Source organism: Oxyura jamaicensis, chromosome 3 (assembly GCF_011077185.1).
Source record: "Oxyura jamaicensis isolate SHBP4307 breed ruddy duck chromosome 3, BPBGC_Ojam_1.0, whole genome shotgun sequence".
NCBI classification, from domain to species: domain Eukaryota; kingdom Metazoa; phylum Chordata; class Aves; order Anseriformes; family Anatidae; genus Oxyura; species Oxyura jamaicensis.
Genome location: NC_048895.1, coordinates 10,329,359 through 10,349,969, shown reverse-complemented (window position 1 = coordinate 10,349,969; position 20,611 = coordinate 10,329,359). Strand labels below are relative to the sequence as shown.

General features: G+C 43.9%; 1 protein-coding gene across 1 annotated transcript in view; it reads right to left on the bottom strand.

The window, feature by feature from the left end:
* STON1 (stonin 1) overlaps nt 1-9,364 on the bottom strand; it is a 24,515-nt gene extending 15,151 nt beyond the window's left edge. The window contains exon 1 of the mRNA XM_035320480.1: nt 9,094-9,364. The gene's annotated coding sequence lies outside the window, so the exon portion shown is untranslated. The remainder of the gene's footprint in view (nt 1-9,093) is intronic.
* Between the last annotated feature and the right edge of the window lie 11,247 nt (nt 9,365-20,611).

Genomic DNA, 20,611 nt, shown 5'->3' with positions numbered 1-20,611 from the left:
AAAGTTAGAGGAAGGGTGGAATGGCTTTTAAACAAGCAAGAGCTAGCTATAAGGATGAGCAATACATCCCTGTTGAAGGGTAGACTATAAGAATCTGGAGGAGATGCAAGCTGTTGAAGCACAAGTCAAAGCCAAGTAAGTAACAACATATGCATCTGCCAAGCACTGAATTGGCTGATGTCCTGGAAAAAGCACCAGGCTTCAAACGAATTAATACACTTATCAAACAGAGTAACTTTGGTGAATTGCACAGCTAGATGTCCTCTGAGCAAGACTGTAACCAGTAAATAATTGCCTTGCCTTTGTTGTTCTAAACCATGCACTGAAACGTAAATGCTCACTGTATCCTTATGCAAGATGCGTCATCCACGAAGTTTTTCCTGCCCGCTGCTCCCGACTAACGCAGAAGTGAGAAATAAATTGCTGTTGACTGCAGAGGAATCCAGTACAATGAAGCACCACAGGGCCTACATAAACATCGTTCATCTGAAGAGCAGTATTCTTATTGTGTCAGAGTGTGTTTGCGTTTGCCGGAAAGCACAAGGCAGAGTTCACGTGCACAAAACCACCTGCGCACATACTACTCTGTTAACTACGGCTAGATAACAGTAACCTAGAGCCATTCTCCCTCACGCTCAAACAGCCATAGTCAGGCCATTTCTTAATTGCACGGCAAGGATGTACGCATATAATCATGTAACCACAAAAGCCATTCCTCATCTGCAGCATTTAGAGAACAGTCTGTTTCTAGAGATGGCAAACTTCAGCCAAGTGGAATCTTATGCTAGGAGTCATTATTTTTCAGAACTTCTCCCTTATTTCTTGGCCAGCTTACAGCCGTTAAGAAAGCATCACGAACTGACACAAGACACTCACCCCGCTGCTGAACAAACAAAAACAAGGGCTTGGCATGGACTCTTTGGGTCCTTCATTATTTTTCTGAACTCTCAACCTTTTTGTTCAGGAAAAATATTTGCACTATGCTAGTTATTTTATAAGCATTCTCCTCCCCGCTTAGAAGGAGAAAACGAGCAAACAAGTTACAAAGGACAATCACAGCTCAGACACACAACTACTGTATCCTTCGCCCACTCAGTCACTTCAGCAAAATCAAGTGCGGCAGTGGAAAGAAAAATCAAAGCTCTTTGGTCTCGTATTTGGTCATCATTTTTTTCCTCCTATTTCACAGCCTTCTCCTCTGTCCCCTCGGCAGCATTTATTGTCTGCTTCTACAAGCAGGAAGTTTCAATGTTTTCAGGCTTGCTCCATCCCCATCTGGCATTTATGAAAGATAAGTGACTGCCAGCCAGAGAACAACATTGAGGGTGAAAAACCACACTGAGCAAGGAGACTGAGCGACCTTCTTGCTGCAAGGGCTCCGTGGATGTAGCTGAACAGAAATGACGGTGCCCCCAGGAGCCTGACAAAGCACAGCCTTCCTGTCCCGCTGCTGCAGCACTGAAGGGGCAAATCACAAGAGCTTGAGATCGTGCAAAAGAAGGAAATATAAAACAGGAAATATAATATCAAACTTTCCTTGTTTACAGGAAAAAATATTCATTTTCCAGTGCATTTCCCTTTCACATTACAAAAACATTTTTCAGTGCCCTTTATTATTTCCAGATGTTGAACTATTTTTTTCCAGCCTCTGTTGCTATTCAGCCTTTTTAAAATGTGATGTTGCAGATTATTCAGCATGTTTTTTTTTGTTGTTGTTTTTTTACAAGACACTGATTACCAAAACCAACTACTGGGAGTGGAGAACAAATCCAAACGGATCTTTAAAAGCTATTTTTGTAATGTCATGCTAATATGATGAAATGCACCCTCTCCTCTGTTACAGGCAGCACCATGCATCTAGTACTTAAAAGAAAAACACACATTTATAGTCTTAGCTACTCTAGCTAGTTTGTGCTCGGATGCTTTTACATCCGTATGACACAATAAATTAATCCTGTCTCTCAAGTCCTCTTTTGTTCTAAAAAAGTGCTTCAAATTCCTTCTTAGAGAATTAGCACATTCTTCCTTTAAAAGGCATTAAAGTCAGGCTGTAAAATAAATGGGGTTTGGCTCCAAAAAGCTCCCTTGGGACCCATGTAAGCATAACCCAAATATTTCAGGTAACAGGAAAACGATACAAGATGCCATTGATCTCTGTGACCACGTATGCTATGCAGCCCATAACATCTAAACTACAAGCACGTGTGGTATCTCCTTCAGATATGGAACAGGAAATTCCATTTTTAGAATATTGAAATCACAAACAAAAAGCTGGCTGAAATACCAGCTCATCTTAAATTTGACTGCAGCGAACACAAAAGCTGCGACTCAGCTCAACCCATCGTGTTCTGCCTGAAAACAATCTTTGCATTTAGCAAATTAACTCAGTCCCTCAGTATTTAATGAGCAGAGGTTGCAGCTGTAACCTCTTCATTTTGATACCTCGAGGATGTAAGGAAGAGGATTCCTACCCTATTATTGAGAGATTTTATAGGCTGCAGCTATTACCACGTCCTTTGCTGCTTCTAAAATCCCAGATCAAATCTGCAGCTAAAATACTACTCAGCCTCTGTGCCTTGCGGGGGGATGCAGTTATCTGTTCCCGCAGCGAAAGGGTAATAACAACTTACTTGCTGCCAGGTGCAATTGAAGGTATCGACTATGGTATTTTTAATCCAGATACACCTTGGTCCTCAGCTAGGTGAGGATGGTGACATCCTCCACTTGTGTCTCCACCACCCCGATGGAGCAGCTTCTCATCACCTCCCTTACAGCAGGGAGGAACCAGCATGTGAGCCAGTGCTGTCCACAGCCCAGCACATCACAGTGCCCAGACCGCCTGGGTTGCCTGCAGGCTGAAAAACATTGGGGGTCATGTAGCTGCTAGTGAACCCCCTGAGCATCTCAGTCCCAAGGTCGTCCCAGCTTCTGGCACCAGGTAAATCCTTCAAGCGCATCCCTGTGGATTGAAACATGAAGGTGCTGGTTGCAGGACAGTCTCCATCACAGCATAGCTCCCACAGTGACAGCTCGCAGCCTGAGCCGACTTGCTTTCACAGGTTTGCACAAGGATCACCTCATGGTTTTATGCTTGGTTTTCTTTTCCTTTTTTTTTCTTTTAAAAATATTGAAGAGGAGTGGGGTCAGTTAACAGGGAGTAACAGGGAAACAACTTGCTTTTGCAAAGCATATAGTAAGTGAAGGGAACGTTTACCAGAGTGTACTCATATTCCAAAATACAGAGAAGCATAATTACACAAATACATTCATTATCACCTCTCTAGCTCCAGAGAATATCGTGGCTTCAAAAGCATACAGTCTTTTAGTAAATTCTCTTTGTAACACCTGAGCACATCTCTCAGGCATGCTACTTCCATGGTGGGATCTTACTTGGCAAATGTCAACATTGCACATTGGTTCCAGCTCAAAAAAAGGGCAGATTTAGCAATGCACATATACCTAGACACACACACTGCGAATAAATGGTTAAATAAACCCTTCAAAACCAGCTGAACTCTTGGCACAAGCTGCTCCATTTGTGGACAACACCTGGCAGTTTTATTTCTGCCCTGCCAGAGAGACTGTGGCCCCCACACATTAGTGCACGTAAACGATACTTCCAGGAACATCATCATCCGCTCCCCACATGCTAACTAGAAACCTAATGCAAAACTCCCCATATTATGCATGCCGCAGTAAAGCTGTCCCATAATGACACCATATGAGTTGTTACTGTTTATTGTATAAATATGCAGACGATTCTTAAAGCATTTTGCCATAAAGCGTAATGGTTTCACAGGGAAGTACAAATTCTCTGCAGTTTAAGCAATAAAGCACATATGGTATATAAAATAACCTAAACATTTCTAAGTCCTTGTAATATCCAAGTAAAATATGGCAAATGTATCTCCCAGTTTTACAGCCATATTCCTTTATCACTGTATAGTTTATTACCTAACTACACAAAGAAAAAAAAAATGAAGAACGCCTTCTATGTAAAATGTTGCTTGATTTATGCTGATTTGCCTCGAATTTTATTTTGAGACTACATATGGCTGCACTTTTATTTAACTCTGCTCTACGTCTCCTAGACGGAGAGAAAAAAAAAATCTACGATCTATACATGTGAAACAAACACAAGCAAATGACAAAACTGCCTGTGAAAAACTGGCATTCATTCGTGTTTTGTATACGTACATGAAGTCTTCCACCGCATCACTCATTTTGTTACTTTTAGAAAATAGGTCATTGGCCTAAGAGTGAAAAGTACACAGACTTCAAAGCAAAACGTGAACTTGTATTTACAATGTTGGCTCTGCAGAGCATGGGCGCAGCTGGGAGAAGCTGTTCATGTGGGATTGCAGACTCCTTGCACCAGGAGCACAACCTCCAAGCGAGGCAGGAGTAACTCACTCTGTCCTGAGTCACGCACAGCTGACAGCTACAGCAACAGCTGATATTGCACGCACAAGTGTGAAAAAATTAACGTTTTTAATTGGGGGTTGGAACTAGATGATCTTTAAGGTCCCTTCCGACCCGAGCCATTCTATGACGAACAGCATCAGCACAATGCTGCTTGTGTCCAGCAGAGTTTTACTTGCAATGGGAATAAAGCAAATCTCACATCTGGACGTTGTCTATGCTGGGGAAAAAAAGCACCCAACATACAAAGACTGCAGCAAATACAGAAGGTTAACAGGTTATTATGTTATTAAAATGTCAAGTCCATGTACTGGCCCAAATGTGCTGTCCCTGAAGAGCATCCAGCACTCAGGACAAATTCTGTACAGCGGTGCTCAATGGAGCACCTGCTTCTCTGCACCTCTGAGTCATGTCTCATGCCTTAAAAGGCTGCAAACAAATAGTAAATTCGCACAAGAGGGAAAACCTACAGCAAGCTTTCAAAATAATATGAAAAAAGCAGCCGTGCTGCCAGATTCCCATCTCTAATATCTACTCCAGGCTGTCACTGAAGAGGCTTTCCCCCAGAGAAGCAGCTCTTCTTTTTCACTACAGAACAAGGCTAGACAGTGATGACCTTCCAGTTTATATAGAATAGCATAATTTACTTGGAAGTGCATTATTGATCTTCAAAGATCATTGAGTCCAACTGCCCAGCCACTTCAGGGCTAACCAAAAGTCAATGCATATTAATAAGGGCATTGTCCAAATGCCCCTTGAACACCGACAGGCACGGGGCATCAACCACCTCCCTAGGAAGCCTGTTCCAGTGTCTGACGACCATCACAGTAAAGACACGTTTCCTAATGTCCCCTCTGAACCTCCCCTGGCACTGCTTTGTGCCATTTCCCTGGGTCCTATCACCAGTTACCAGGGAGAAGAGCTCAGTGCCTCCTTCTCCACTTCCCCTGCTAGCTATTAGCATAGCTATTCGAAGGCATTTTCAATTTTGCCAGTGAACAACTGCCCCAGCCTTAACCAGTAGGTGCTGTGAATGAACTTCTCATGCCTGGATCCACTCTAACAGACCTTCCCTAGCATTCAAACATGAAGTAATTGCAAAAGCTGCTTCAAAAAGAAAACAAAACCAATGCATGACTGCCCTTGAGTGCAATGTGATCAGCTTAAGTTGATCTCCCCGTATGCCGTAAGCCATGATGCCCACAGCCTCCCTCCTTGCTCCTGTGGTCACGCAGCCAGGGTGAGTCTCACGAGCTCGCTCACTCATCCAGCTAAATGCACGGCCGTAGGGCACTCCGGTTTTAATGTGAAGATGGCACTCGAGAAAAACAGGAATACTCCTTCAGCCTGCAGATGCATTATAAAACACATAACTCAGTGACTGCAGCAGCACAGAGAAGTCAGGAAGAAGCCCATCTCCACCAACAAAGCATCCAAGAATCACAGGCTTACAACGAGGACTCTAACATAAAGAAAAAAAAGTTTTCCCAATCCACAGCTACATTTAACTCTTCTGTTTTTGAGGAGAGGTGACCATATCTTGCTATGTACCACACCACCAACTCTGGACTGGTATTTAAGAAAGATCCAAAACCACAGACTTATGAGTAACCCTGTTCTTTACAATTAAAAGGTAATGAGAATGACAAAAAAGGCTAATCATTCTCTGATTTATCAACTCGCCTTTTTATTAAAGGCCCTGATTTATCATCTAGCCACTTTTACTGCATAGAAGCCATTCTTGGTGGTTCCCCCCCTCTTCCCCCCCCCCTTTTTTTTTTTGTTTAAACCATAACACAGGGCTCTGGCCTGGAAAAGACAGGAAAAGAAGTCTGTTTTTATTTACAGTACTTCTGCAGGTCACCAAGCGAATGGAACGTCACTGAATTTACTGAAGCATCCTTAAACTGTGTTTGGGAAACGGGTTATCATTAGGAATGCACAAACATCCCACACAAGCGCTCTGGTCACAGCAGAACCGCAGAGGGCTTCAGCAAGTAGTTTATTTAACATCCAAACTCCTCCCCATGAGCAGAGGCAGGGATTTACAACACGCTACCGAGCAGCAGAAATGCAGTCATGCACAGCTGTGTCATTTCTCTAGAATCAACAACCTTATTTTAGAATTAAGCAGCCCTCCGGACGAAAAATAAAACCAGACCAAACAAGAAGAAGTCCTGAACGCTTTGGCACACAGATCAAACATCAAAATGTTAAACTGGCCACGTTTAGAAACAAATTTAAAACTGGTCCTCAGCTAGTGTTTGTAGTGTCCCGGGGAAGCCATGGATGAGATGACACAATGAATACGTGATGAAAAAGTGTGCTTCAAAACCTCCTTCCCCAAAGCTAAGCAGTGAGTAACAAGAAGCAGGGAAGCCATCTGAAATACTACACCTAGCATATTCACTGAACCACACAGGATACTTGCGGGGAGGATGGATGTAGGAGTGGGGGGAGTATATTCAGAGTTTTTACATCAGCATTTAAAGTACTGCGCGGAAGCACTACTACTAACACTTTCTGACAGACCCATTCTCTCCTAAGCTGCAGGACATTCTGTTTCTCCCTGTCGTAAAGCCTGAACACTCATATTAACAAGGAGCATCATAATTAAATCCTTACTGTTTAATTTAATATAAGTATTTTTTTAATAGCTACTGAGGATAGTCATGTCTGAAAGTATGATTGCTCATTCACTTGCCCAAAAATCCTCATCTGGATTCCCCTCCAAACGCATAGATGTGGACCCCGTGGGACGGAGCCGTGTGGGAGCAGTTCCTGAAGAGCTGCAGCCTGTGGGCAGCCCCCGCAGGCTCAGCTGGGGAAGGACGGCATCCCGTGGGAGGGACCCCACGAGGAGCAGGGGCAGGGAGGGACCGTGGGGGAGTGACAGAGAGGAAGCATCAGGGACTGACCGCAGCCCCCATTCCCCTGCACTGCTCGGGGGGATAGGATGGATGGGGGAAAGGTATTTGTAGTTTGTTTTTAGTTTCTCACTGCTCTAGTCTGCTAGTGATACGCAATAAATTATATTCATCTCCTTATACTGAGTTTGTTTTGGCCATGGCAGTAAATGGTGAGCAATCTCCTTGTCCTTAACTCAACCCTCGAGCCTTTTTCCATCGTGTTTTCTCCCCCACTTCCTCTGAGGAGGAGTGAGAGAGCGGTTGTGGTGGAGTTTAGTTGCCCAACAGGGTAAAAGCACGATGCCAGAGTTAACACTCATGCACAGATAAACTTAAGAGCTTGCATTAATTTGTTATTTAGAGATCTGGATTTGGGTAGCAATGTCCAAAAGCTGTCCCATTAAGTTTACACACCGCAATGTTTTTTTGAAGGGATTGAAAATAACCTTATATGTGCAGAAGGAGAGAGGAAGAAGCAGAATAACCAGCTCAGATGACGAAACAAGGACCCAACACCTGCCTCTCTCCAGAATTTCCCAGCAGTGCAAGGTACAGCTCTAACATCAGCTACGTGTAAGCGTAAGGTCTGGCCAAGCTCTAGTAGTACACACTACTTCTGTGCTCTAAACTAGTGACAGGCTAGTGATATGGTGCGGGGCTAAGCACTGCTCTCTGCATAGCTACTCATACAAACAGTCAGGGAAGTAGGTAAGCTTTTTTTAATAACATTTTCTTGCCGTAGGTGCACTTTCAATGCAGTAAAGCAGGCAATTCAATGTTTTGCCTTCGGCTAATTTTCTTCTTTTATTACACATGTAAAAGAGCCTTGACCTCCAGACACAGAAAATGGAGCTAACAGGAAGGTGAACAGTTCATATCTAAAAGCCTCAGGCTCTAAAACTTCTGCTCCCTTCCCGGTCCAGACGTTACTGTTCTCCCCCAAAAAGTTAAGTCCCGTTTGCAGAGAAATCAGGTTTCTGTTGCAATCTGCATCGGTGAGAAAACATTCCGGACCAGGAATGCAAGTGTAGACATTGGTAACTTAGCTTTTACCGTGCTTCAATAAAATACCCCGGTCAGCGTTTTTCCTAGCACGTTTACGAGGTGCTCTCAGTTGTCGCACATAGCAGAACAACTACATCTTTTTAAAAAAATAAAAACAAACTTACTGAAGAGATCCCTCTCTGTCAATACTTAGATAAAACCAGAAAGCGAAAGTTTTCTGTCGTCTTTTGTCGCCTACAACACGCCTGAATTCCATCTCCAGAGTTGGCACGAAGGGCTTATTTATACATACCGAGTGCAGCCGAACCAGCTCAGACACGTGCCAGCGCTGCAAGGCACATTCTTCAGCTGGATCCGCTGGTTTGTTTTCCCGAAGCCCTGTGTGCTGCTGAACATACAGCAGGAATTGCTGCACCAATAACTTCAAACGCTGCGAGCACACACGCACAGTTTAACATCACCAGCTGCATTACTAGAAAACACGAGGAAGGCTCCAGGAGTTAATTTTGCTTCAAATAGCACATGGAAAAAAATAATAAGTCCTCGCTGGCCTGGCTGCCTGCTTAAACAAGGCGAAAGTCTCTGGGAACTCGGGGGATGCCCGTACCCAGCCCCACAGCTCAGCGCCCCGGCACGCCGCGCAAACCCAGCCCCTTCTCACCACCTCGCCGTCGGTAAATAAACAAAGGTAGAGCCCAGTATATATTAAATCCCGTTCTTCGACCAAAAAAAAAAAAAGAGAACTCCACCCACTTACCCCGTTCCAACTACCGGGAAAACGCCGCTGCTGACGGCGACGCCGCCGGCCCCGGCTGCCCTCCGGCATCCGCTGCAGCCGCCCGGGCAGCGAGCGGGGCAGCCTCGGCCCGCCCGGCCCCGTCCTCACACGGCCGCCCGCGAGGGGTTCGCCGCTGTCGGCAGACGCAGCCGGCACCGCCCGGGCAGGAGGCGACGGGGGACGGGGACCGGGACCGGGACTAGGACCGGGAGCGAGGCCGGGTCCGTGCCCAGGCCCCGCCTCGCCGCCCCGCCCCGGCCGTCCCCGCGGCGCCCGGCGGGGCCGCCATTTGCCGTGCGGCGGGACCCCGCTGGGCTGAGGCTCGGTGGAAGAGCTGGCAGCTCTTCGGATTTATCTTTAAAATCAGTTTCTTTTAAAAACTAGATAGCGTTCCCATGGCAGGGGCGTTGTTTTAATCCTCGAGATGAGCAAGCCGAGTGCTTGCGTTTCCGTTTTGTGCCGGAGCACGTCTTCTGGATAAACTTTGAGGAGGGACGGGGATGCGTTAGGCAGGCGGTGCGAGCTGGATTCCACCGCCGCTGCTGGAAACAACCACACTGTCTCTTCCAGTGGCACCAAACACTGCCCTCAAGGTCACGTCTTTCAGAGGTGCAAAATAATTTCCCTCTTGCGCTGCTCACATCCCAGAAATTTCTTCCGAACAATTTCCTCTTACCTTGAAATTCAAACAGCAGAACTGGGTCTTCATCTGCACTTACAGCCTAATCTTGTTTCATTTCCTGCCCTTTCCCCAGTTCACAATAAGTGTGCTAACCACTGAACCATCAAATCTGCAAAACTTTATGGTTTCAAACAGGACTGTTGGTGAAATTACAGAAATTCTATTTTATTTAACTCTCCGGCATATAACAAATTCCAAAGCATAGGGGAACCTTTTCAATAGGGGAAAAGCAAGTGTTTATTCTAACATATGTCGTGAATTTAAAACAGAAAGTTACTTTCTAGACCCATTGTTAACAGTAATAGGGTAATATCTGTGCCAGTTTTTCTTAGATAATTCATATAATAGCATTGCTGGGTTTGATTTTCACCAACTTTTAATAATAAGTGTTATGCATAAAATATATCCAGTAAATACCATAGAGCTCTTTTGAGATGCTTCACAGCCTTCATTCAAAACTGTTGGGGAGTGCTTCAAGTGTATTAATTGAATTTTTGTGTAAAAGAAGTTACCCAAGCACATATGAAATCTGTGAAATGTAGAAAGTCGGGAAGAAAATGCCTGATGAAAACAAGATTTCATTTCAGCAGTAATGGGTGCTACAGCAGTAGAGGAGAGTTTCTTACTAGTACATATAGTTAACGCAACTTTGTGTGTGACAGGGACTCCAAGATCACTCTCTTCAGCTGTGTACCCCTCCTAGATATCTCCCTTGTAGCACTGTGCTGGCTCAGAATGGCTCTGCAGCTATTTAGCTTACATCAGACGCATAAACTTGCTGGTTTCTTAGCAAAATGTTAAACCAGAGTGATTTTCCAATTTGCATAAAATAGGTGTTTTCTTCTCTGTAGCATCGATTTTCCTCCCTCTAAAAGGGAAGGTGCTGTCAATGAAAAGGCAAAGGATTTCTTGGTGTCCACAACATATGTCCCAGGAAAGGGACACCTAAAAGAAAAGAAGTGCCTGTGTTTTAATGAACATGCCTCTCAAACCTTGGGAAATAACTTTTTTTTTTGGTGGAGTAGCAGTCACAGGGACAGTAGCTATGGGAAAAGACTCATGAACACAACCAGTTAGGTGACAAATGATCCACCACTAGAGGAAAATCTGCTTATGTTGCCCTGCAGAAGATGCACTGCAGTCAAAGAGGAGCTGAGGAAGGGCAAGCTACTGAGACTGAGATTCAGAGATGAATTACAACTGTTTTAGAAATGGGGACCTCCTAGGGAACAGGCTTGGAGTAAGCATGTGGGCAGCCTCTGGTGAGGATATGAGACACTGATATGTAACTTAGGTGAGACAAGGAGTTGATTTTCCACGGGGTAAGAAGCTTGTGAGATTGTTTTATAAGTCTTTTCTAGAAATGGAGTTGAGACAGGCTCCGGTAAATTGAATGGCTTGAGGTGGGATGAGCAGTGACTGATACGCACACAGCAAACAAGACTTCAATCAATGCTGAAAGACATCATTTTCAACAATACATTGCAGGCTTTAGACCACTTATCCTCAGAGTTTTTAGCCTCCCAACCAGGGAAGTGATTGTCCCCCTGTACTCTGCTCTGGTGAGGCCGCACCTCAAGTACTGTGTTCAGCTTTGGGCCCCTCACTACAAGAAGGACATGGAGGCCCTGGAGTGTGTCTAGAGAAGGGCTACAAAGCTGGTGAGGAGCCTGGATCACAAGTCCTGTGAGGAGTGGCTGAGGGAACTGGGGTTGTTTAGTCTGGAGCAAAGGAGGCTCAGGGGAGACCTTACTGCTCTCTACAACTACCTGAAAGGAAGGTGTGGGGAGCTGGGGGTCAGCCTCTTCTCCCAGATAACTAGTGATAGGACTAGAGGGAATGGCCTCAAGTTGCACCAGGAGAGGTTAAGGTTGGAAATGAGAAGATATTTCTTCTCAGAAAGAGCAGTCAGGCATTGGAATGGGTTGCCCAGGGAAGTGGTGTAGTCACTGTCCCTGGGGGTGTTTAAGGAAAGGTTGGATATGGTGCTTAGGGACATAGTTTAGTGGGTGACATTGGTAGTAGGGTGATGGTTGGACCAGATGATCTTGGTGGTCTTTTCCAACCCTAACGATTCTATGATTTTCTTCAAGGTAGGCCAGAAAAATTGGCAAGTCTTCCTAAAAACCCAGAGAGCAATTTAGAAAGACCAAGCTGCAATATTGGAAGACCATGTCCAGGGCAGGTCTTACCCTCTGTTCACCCTCTGCAGTGACCTTTACCTCTCAAAGCAAATAGCTCCCAGCTCCAAGAGAGGACAAGTTATCTTCTGCTTCAAAGTTTTTCTGGAGAGAGGAGATCCATCAAAAAAAAAAAAATGCAGAACAAGGCTCGGAAATTGGCTTAATTATCAACAGGATAATTGTGATATTATCCTAAGTAATACAAATTCCTTCTCAGCCAGTACGTGGAGTGTCTCTAGATTGTGCTTACCAGAGGGACTGTGCTCCAAAAAGTACGAGAATCATGGATAGAATGGGTGGGATGAAAGGGGGACTGCAGATACTCTAATTCCATGTATGCAAAGCTATCAAGATCAGTGACAGCTCGTTTACCGCAGTAAATTCCAGTTTCTTGTGTAATGTATCCAAATTTCTTTATAAGGCATCATGTGTTCATTTTAGCTTCTCTGCTTTTCAGTGCTGCTGAGCTTTCCCTTGCATTTTAAAGAGATTAAGGAGGGGTGTCCGTTTGTAATTTACTTTAATTTCTCCTAATATCTTCTCTGAAAACCAAGCAATCCTGATCTTTTGCTGTATTCAGGGGAAATATTCTGAATGTCTGCAGTTGCAATGGAAATGTTTAACACAGTTTTCTCTACAAATAAATTCATCTGTTAGTTTAATGCCATTACAATTACAAGAATTGTGCTAAGAAAAAAAAAATGCTATTCTCGTTTTTAATTTTTAGATCAGTTTTTATTACCTTAATAATAAACAATGCCCCATATAGTTAGCCAGCTCTTTCTTCATGAGTGTTAATTGTTTCAAACAAGGTAAAATACTAGTTGGGAAAATTATGCTGTCAATGAATTTTATATTTATAATACATAACCTGATGGCTTGTTACCTACCAGCTTCTGATAGAATCTTGCTGTTGTTCTTACTTCCATCTCAGTGACGTGTAAGGGACGGTGCAGTTTCATGGAGGCAAGATTTGAGTATTGGCCTTAAAACGATGGTGTGTTTCCTTTAAGGAGCAGCAAAACTACTTATATCTTCACTATTGCTCAGTTTTCTTTTAATCAATGAATTCCCTTTCTGTTCAAGTCATAGACCTACTAAAGATCATAGGTTAAGTGATACTGTCAAAGTCCTATTATTATAGAAAATAGAATGTAAAATCACTATAGTTTATATGGATGAGGACATGATGGGAAGACTGAGGTAAGAGGCCAACAGCATTTCAGCCCCCAGCAGAACAGGCTGAGGGGAGGCCTCATGGCGGCCTGCAGCTCCCTCACAAGGGGAGCGGAGGGGCAGGCGCTGAGCTCTGCTCCATGGGGACAGTGACAGGACCCGAGGGAACGGCATGGAGCTGGGACAGGGGAGGGGCAGGCTGGGTGCTAGGGAAAGGTTCTGCACCCAGAGGTGGTCAAGCACTGGGATAGACTCCTGAGAGGAAGTGGTCATGGCACCAAGCCTGACAGAGTTCAAGGAGCATTTGGACAACGCACTCAGACACATGGTCTGTTTTTTGGGTGGTCCTGTTTGGATCCAGGAGTTGGACTGGATGATCCTTGTGTGTCCCTTCCAACTCAGGATACTCTATAATTCTATTATTCTAGGCAATACTTGTACTGAATATATCTAATTAAAAGATCAAATATAAATATGTAGATATGATTTGGGAGAGAAAAGGTGATCTTCTGATAGACTGAAGTTGTTTCCATCATAACTTAATATGTAACTTGCAAGCCAGAGAGAATGGTTGCATTTTTATTTTTCTGTCTTTAAATGTTTTTCTTCAGTACTGTCAGCACAAGGCCCCCAGGCTCAGATGACAAAGCAGCAGCTTCATCACTGGCAAGTGCTGGGTTGTGCAGCTTGGCATGCCACCCTCCATCACAGCATAGGGCCCTGGGGGTGCCAGAACCTGATCTCAGCGTCTTTCTTCCCCTCTGGAATTCCATCCCAATGAGTCTCCTGTCTTCTCTCAGAGCACGCCCAATGCATCAGCAACAAGAAAAGGAAGATTGATACCTCTTATCTTCCCCCCAAAACAGGGAATTTAGACATACATTCATCAAAAGGAGTCCTCAGGACTCTCATTTACTCTTTTATAACATCCAGTAAATGTTTTGCTCTTAGTTTTTACACTAGCCCTTTCTAATGGTTTTCATTTTAGGTGGGAAGAGTATTAATTTTTTGTATCTCCTTATCAAGGTCAGCATTTGTCTGAAAATACATCATTTTTTTCTTTTGCTGAAACACGTACAAACCTGCTGTTTTTAGTGACTGAGAGACCTCAGTTTTGCTTCATGCTGTTAAACCACAGAGAGACAGAAGACTTAGAAGAGAAGTGACAGTGCTCCAGCCCCTCACTGCAGCAGACCAGTTTCTTGGTACCATGTCTCTGTGTGCATATGAATGTTTTTGTTTTTTGCAAAATAACATCATCAAAGAGACAAGTATTCTAATATTTAGGATTCATTTCCAAAACAAGACTGTTCTTCAGTAAATTTTGCAACCCTTTTCACCTTCTCCCGAAATAATTCAGTGCAATATAAATCCAAGCATTAAATATATATATATATAATTTACACAGATTTAAAAGTACTTAATACAATTTCACTTTAATGAATAGCATATGCTGAACAAATTAGAACCATTAAAACTATTTCTACTCTAAATAGAATCTGAAATTTGACATAAGGATACAGTACTACATATTGCTACAGGCAGTTATTAAATTAATTCAACATTTTACAATACTAACAGTTTATATTACTAACTATATTTATGCTGATCTCAGTGTGATTTGCAGTATATTAACCTTCTTATAATTTGTTTACTGTTTTGACAAAAGTGAAACCTGTCAGTTCTTATGTTGCTAGAACCAAATACTAATAAATGGAAATAGAAATGCACTCATTTGTAGACTTATTTTTAACTCTTTGCTTTACTACTTTGCCTTTTATTTTTGCAACAAATTTCCATAAAAGTCCTCCTGAGAATTCAAGCCAAAGTGCAAAAATTAGAGAAAAATTTGTCTCCTTCCCTTATTTAATAAATTCAGTTTTCACTTACCTCTATTGCTCTTAAAAAAACTCACAAGTTTAGTATATTTACTGTTAATTACCGTGTATTCACCACATATAAATTAGTTACAGAAATATAGCATACTCATTTTGTTCCTTCTGTGTGAGATTTGGTGCTCGTTGGCTTGAAATGCTCATGACCTCCTGGCTAGACTGACAATCTAAGAGAAACTTGGCTTTGTGCCCTTGTTGGGACTGAACATAAAGCAGACTTTCCAGATACTAAAAAAAAAAAAAAATCAGTGAAACTGATACCTGCTCTCCTAAGGTATTTGCTGTGGCAGATACTGTATGCACTATACATGGTCTGAAAGTCACTAAGTAGAAGGGATGTGAGGGGTTCCAGTACCACAGGTAATTCCTTACACCAATGACTACAGTTAATGAAACTGCACTGAGTTCTCAGGTCAGATTTTTTCAACCTGATAACTTCAGGAAAAAGTCTTCCTTAAATAAAATGCTTTGCATTTGCTCTTTAAGCTCAAATTGAAGCCTTTATGTCTGTGAGGAAGGAAGCTTAAAGCTTTAGTAGGGGTGGCAGACAAGGATGAATACTTGCAGCAGAAAGTGCGGTGGGGACTTAAGGTGCTCTGCCCCCCATACTGCTTTGTTCCAAAGGAAGGAGCTTCTGATGGGAAAAGTTGGCAAGAAGCTATATGCTTCCAAAAGCTACTGGCTTCCAAAGGACTTTGTGAATAACAACTGGTAGAGCTTAAAGTGACTGGAAATTCCACCCTGGACTCTTCAATTTTATGGTCAAAGCTCTTCCCAGCACCAACCTGTGTTGCTCATGGAAGACCATAAATAGTTTCAGCACCAGGCCTGGATTTCCACGGTTGCTTCATTGCGTGAGACCTCATCAGTTTATGAGGCTTTTGACTTTGCTGTGTGAATTAATTAAAACCAGTGCATATAAACTGATTTCTGTGGTCATCTCTGCCATTTTATACATTAAAAATTTAACATTTTACATTGTTTTAGTGTTGCCAGCATAGCAGCTTGACAGGCAAATTAAGCCCAACAAGAATCAAATGTTTATTTCGCTGCTCAACCCGGGTATAGCAGTGCTGTATTTGTACTCAAAGTTTGTGGAAGAACCACAGTGATTCAGAATTAGCATTGATGTGGCTGAGGCTGCCTACACATACAACAAAGGCAAACAATAAGAAATTGCCCCTAGGCAAGTTTCCATGTGGCAGATTTCATAATCCCAAATACATCTCGGTTTCTAAAGGTCTCCAGAAGCTCTCCTCTGTCCCCATCTGTCATTAAGCTAGCAGTGCTGCAGATGGGTGTAGTTAAAACAAGTTTCCAATTCTCATGATTCACATTATTTTTTAAAAAAAAAAAAAGTATTTAAGAATTAGGGCAAACAGAGCCTCTTTGAAATTAGCATTTGTTTAAGTCACTGCTGAGTAATAGTGCAAGTAGTAACCAAAGCAAAAAATGCAGGACAAGTTTTTGTTTGTTTTTAAATAGAATAGCATCTGGCTTTTGTAGGAAGGAGCAATTAGCGATTATGTGTTTTTACTGCAATAAACTCCATTTTTATCATGAGCCTGCTGTTGGTAAGATAGTAGCTTCAAATTACCATTACATACTGCACTAAAAACAACAGGTTTGCCCAGTTTATATGGCCAGATGATTCTCCAAAGTTTAACACACTGTTGTATTTATATAATAAAAAGGGTTTGCTTGGCTCAACCAATCCAGAAAATAGTAACATGATAGTTGCTACGCGGTCAAAAAGTTGATTTTCTCTCCTGTTCACGACTGATCCCTTGGATGTCTGAGCAAATCCCCTCTTTGAAGGTATGGGGAGCGTAGTTGAACAGTGACTGGCTCCAGCTGTGCCTGAAGTCAGCTTCAAGGAACCATGCTGGGTCAAAGACCCCTCCCCACAAAAAGCTTCAACTCAAGTCAGTGATGGAAGCTAGAGTGGAAACAGCAACAGGATTACAAGTACAGAAGGAGAAAGTGAAACTAGCTTGGTAAAAAGGAAAAATACCCTGTAAAAATAGTGAATACGTTTCAGCAAGCAAGGGAGTGAAGTGTTTCAATCCTAATACAGACGCTGCTCTTGAGTGCTACCAGAGCACATCTAGTTGTGATCTAGGTCTGATGTTTCTGCCACCCGTATCTCTGAAGCACGAAGCTGTTTCATATTGAATCCAAAGGAATTAGCAGGACATTGTGAACACCATTTAAAAGTCAGTTATTTTAAATCAGTTATCAGTGGTTAAATCACAGGTGTATATTTATATAAGTAACCACATTCGTATTTAATCATTTTGTAACACTGGGACAACTTCTGATTTCCACCTAACAATGCTGTTTTACAAGTTCATTTTTTGGCCTTATTTCAGCATTAGTACAGTTTCCAATTCGTGTTCCCATAATACACAGACCATTTTGTATAGACAAAATAGTTCAAATTCGTATTTGTTGAAAACTTTGTCTCAAAGATTAATTCTCTACTGCAATGCTTAAAAGAGCATTCAGCTTTTTTAATAGCAGAACAGTTCAATTACAGCATAGGTGTTAAACGTCTGTAGTTACAGATACTCAGAAGCTGATTCGGAACTAACTAGTTAGCAGCTAAGTACATGCTAGTTGGGTAGTTTTAATAGTAACTTGCATTGCAGCATTAGAAACTGAAGCTTTTAATATACTGTATGGTTTTGGCTGGGAGAGAGTTTTTTTCTAATGCTGTGCTTTGCATTTTTGATGAAAGTAAGTGATAACACAGTGGTTTTGGTTGCAAAAACAGCTGAAGATAACATTTAACTTTCTACTAATCCCTGGAAAAATCTTCAAAGCATGCTTTTACTTATGCCTTTCAAAAACGGCAAACAATAGCCTTTTTCTGAATGTAGGCACTGTAGGTAGTAGAATCACAAAGAAGTTCATCAATTTGATTCATACAATTAGAATAGCATCATAGAATATCCCGAGTTGGAAGGGGCCCATAAGGATCATCAAGTCCAACTCCTGGCACTGCACAGGTCTACCCAAAAGTTCAGACCGTGTGACTCAGTGCACAGTCCAATCGCTTCTTAAACTCCCACAGGCTTGGTGCCGTGACTACTTCCTTGGGGAGCCTGTTCCAGCGTGCAGCCACCCTCTCGGTGAAGAACCTCTTCCTGGTGTCCAGCCTCAACCTCCCCTGCCTCAGCTTAACCCCGTTCCCACGGGCCCTACCACAGGTCATTACGCTCAGACAGAAGACTCGGGTGTGCCCGAGACCTGGGCGGCCGCGTGTTTCCCCGAGCCCTCCGTCTGAGTAGCCACATCGGTGACAGTGGCCGGAGAGGCCGCGAGAAATGCGGAGGCCACGGTTTTCTGCCTGGCTGCTACCACGGCCAGGTCCCTCGCAAGCAGGTTACAAGCACCGAAGGGAAGGACCGCCGCAACAGAGCGCCGAGGGGCCCTCCCTGCTCGCCCTGCCTGGCCTCGATGCTGAGAAAGCAAGCCCTGCCCGCCTCCATCCCCCGCTCCGCTGCAGGATGCGTCTGCCCCGCGGCCGATTGCCTCGGCAAGTGGCAGGACGGTAGTCCTGTGGCTTACCCGAATGTGGCGGCCTCTTTGTGATGTCGCAGATGCAGTCACAGGCAGGCAGCAAGCTTCTCAGCGAGATTGTTTGGGTGGCAGAGGGGCGCTTCAGTGCCTCTCAGAGTGGGGTTTCGAATCACCAGCACCCTTCTTGCTGGTGATGGGAGACTTCGGTTCTTATACACATGGTTTGCTGGTCCACGTTTATACTGTTGCCCTTTCCTAGGGCTTGAGTAGGGCTTGAGCATTACCTTTTTTTTTTTTTTTTTTTTGCCCCAGAGCATCCCACATACTGCGTAGAGTACATGCACAGTACTCTCCGGTTGTTGCACTTCGAGCTCTTTCTGATGAAGGCTCGTAGCCTCCTTCACCTTGTACTTTTCTCCTTTCTGTTCTGCACATGTTCTGTCATTGTTTACCACTTCAGCAGTTTTGCTTTTCTTCAAACTCAGCTAATTCAGTTGTTTGACTTCTACTTCGGGTACTGCCTTCCTTCTTCAGCCTTGATTGTGTAGCTAGCTGAGGCTTATCGCATGAGGCCAATACAACAATTTCGCCATTGCAGCTATCCCTTCAGCTTACTGCGTTACATACTTGGTGTTTCATAATCATTGTTTCACAGGGATAGGAAAAGATGGTTGGGATGGGAAATTGGAAGAGATGTCATTGTGGGAAGAGTAAATCACCACTGGGATGGGAAATCATTGGGGTAGGAAATCACCATTAGCTATGGGAAGTTACTCTTGAGCTAGGTGGTCCTTGGGATGGGAAACTGTCCTGGGCAAGGAAAATACTCCCTGGGCTGGGAAATCCTCCTTGGGATGGGAAATCCTTGAGATGGGAAGCCTGCTTGAGTACCCAAAAATCGAACCATCACAAGCCTGCCGGCGGGGGTTGGTCAGAACGCTGGCCATTGGGACAGAACCCCCTGTGCCCCGCTCTTCAGCCCAGGGCCCCACAGCTCACCCTAGCACCCCCTTTGGCTTTTCCCCACACAGAGCCCCGGGTACTTCTTCTGGCAGCTGGAGAAGGACATGGCCATAGCCAAGAGATTTGGCTACCCGTAGCCCTCCACTCCTCTACAGCCCCTGCAGTGCCCAGGCACACTCAGGACGCAGCCACCTGCTCCTGCTGCAGCCACGCTCCTCTGCCCTTCCCTTGTCCCTCTTTAGTGCTCTTAACCAGGGCAGTGTGTCCTGGCCCTGGCTGCCACTACAGGGACAGCAAAAACACCAGTGTCCCAGGGCCACCACCACCAGCCCCATTCCTTCCCTGTCAAAAATCACCTTTCCTCGAAACCCCTCTTTACAGGTAGAAACTGTGGGGATGGGAAAATGAGAACAGGACAGGGAGCTAGGGGGATGACAAGTTGTTGCCATCAGAAATGCTTCTCGGCCTGGGAAATGGATGGGATTGGAAACTGGTATCATACGGATTGTCCTTTCTCTTTCCTTCTTGCTCTGTTGCTTAAATTAGCAATGTTTACTGTTCACTTTGCAAAGCTTCTGGCCCAGGTCTCCAGGAAAATGCTATAGGAAAAAAGACATCCAATGCCTTCAGAAAGCCCAGTAAGAAAAAAATCCACAGCAGTTCCCTGCAAAACTCAGCGCATCATCTTGAAATGGAAAGAACTGCTTACTAAGGCAGGACCTGCCATTCATGAACCCCTAATGCCTGGGGATGAACCCCGGGGTGTCCAGAACATGCCATGCAGTGGCAATCAGCACCTACATTCAAAAGAGAAAAAAAAAAGATCTCAGGTACCTGACCTGGAGGAATCTGGGGCGAATATTCAGAACCAGATCTTTCTGAGAAGGTAGCCAAAGGCCATAAAGAAATCCAAAAAGGTTACAAAGGCATGATCAGGAAAAATAGAGGGGAACTACCAGGCACGGACCTACCTCCAAAAGACAAATACATTCCAGATGCCAGCTGTGGAGGAATCTGGGGCTGCTATCCAGAACTAAAACTCTCTCAGGAGGTAGCCAAAAAGAGATAGAGAT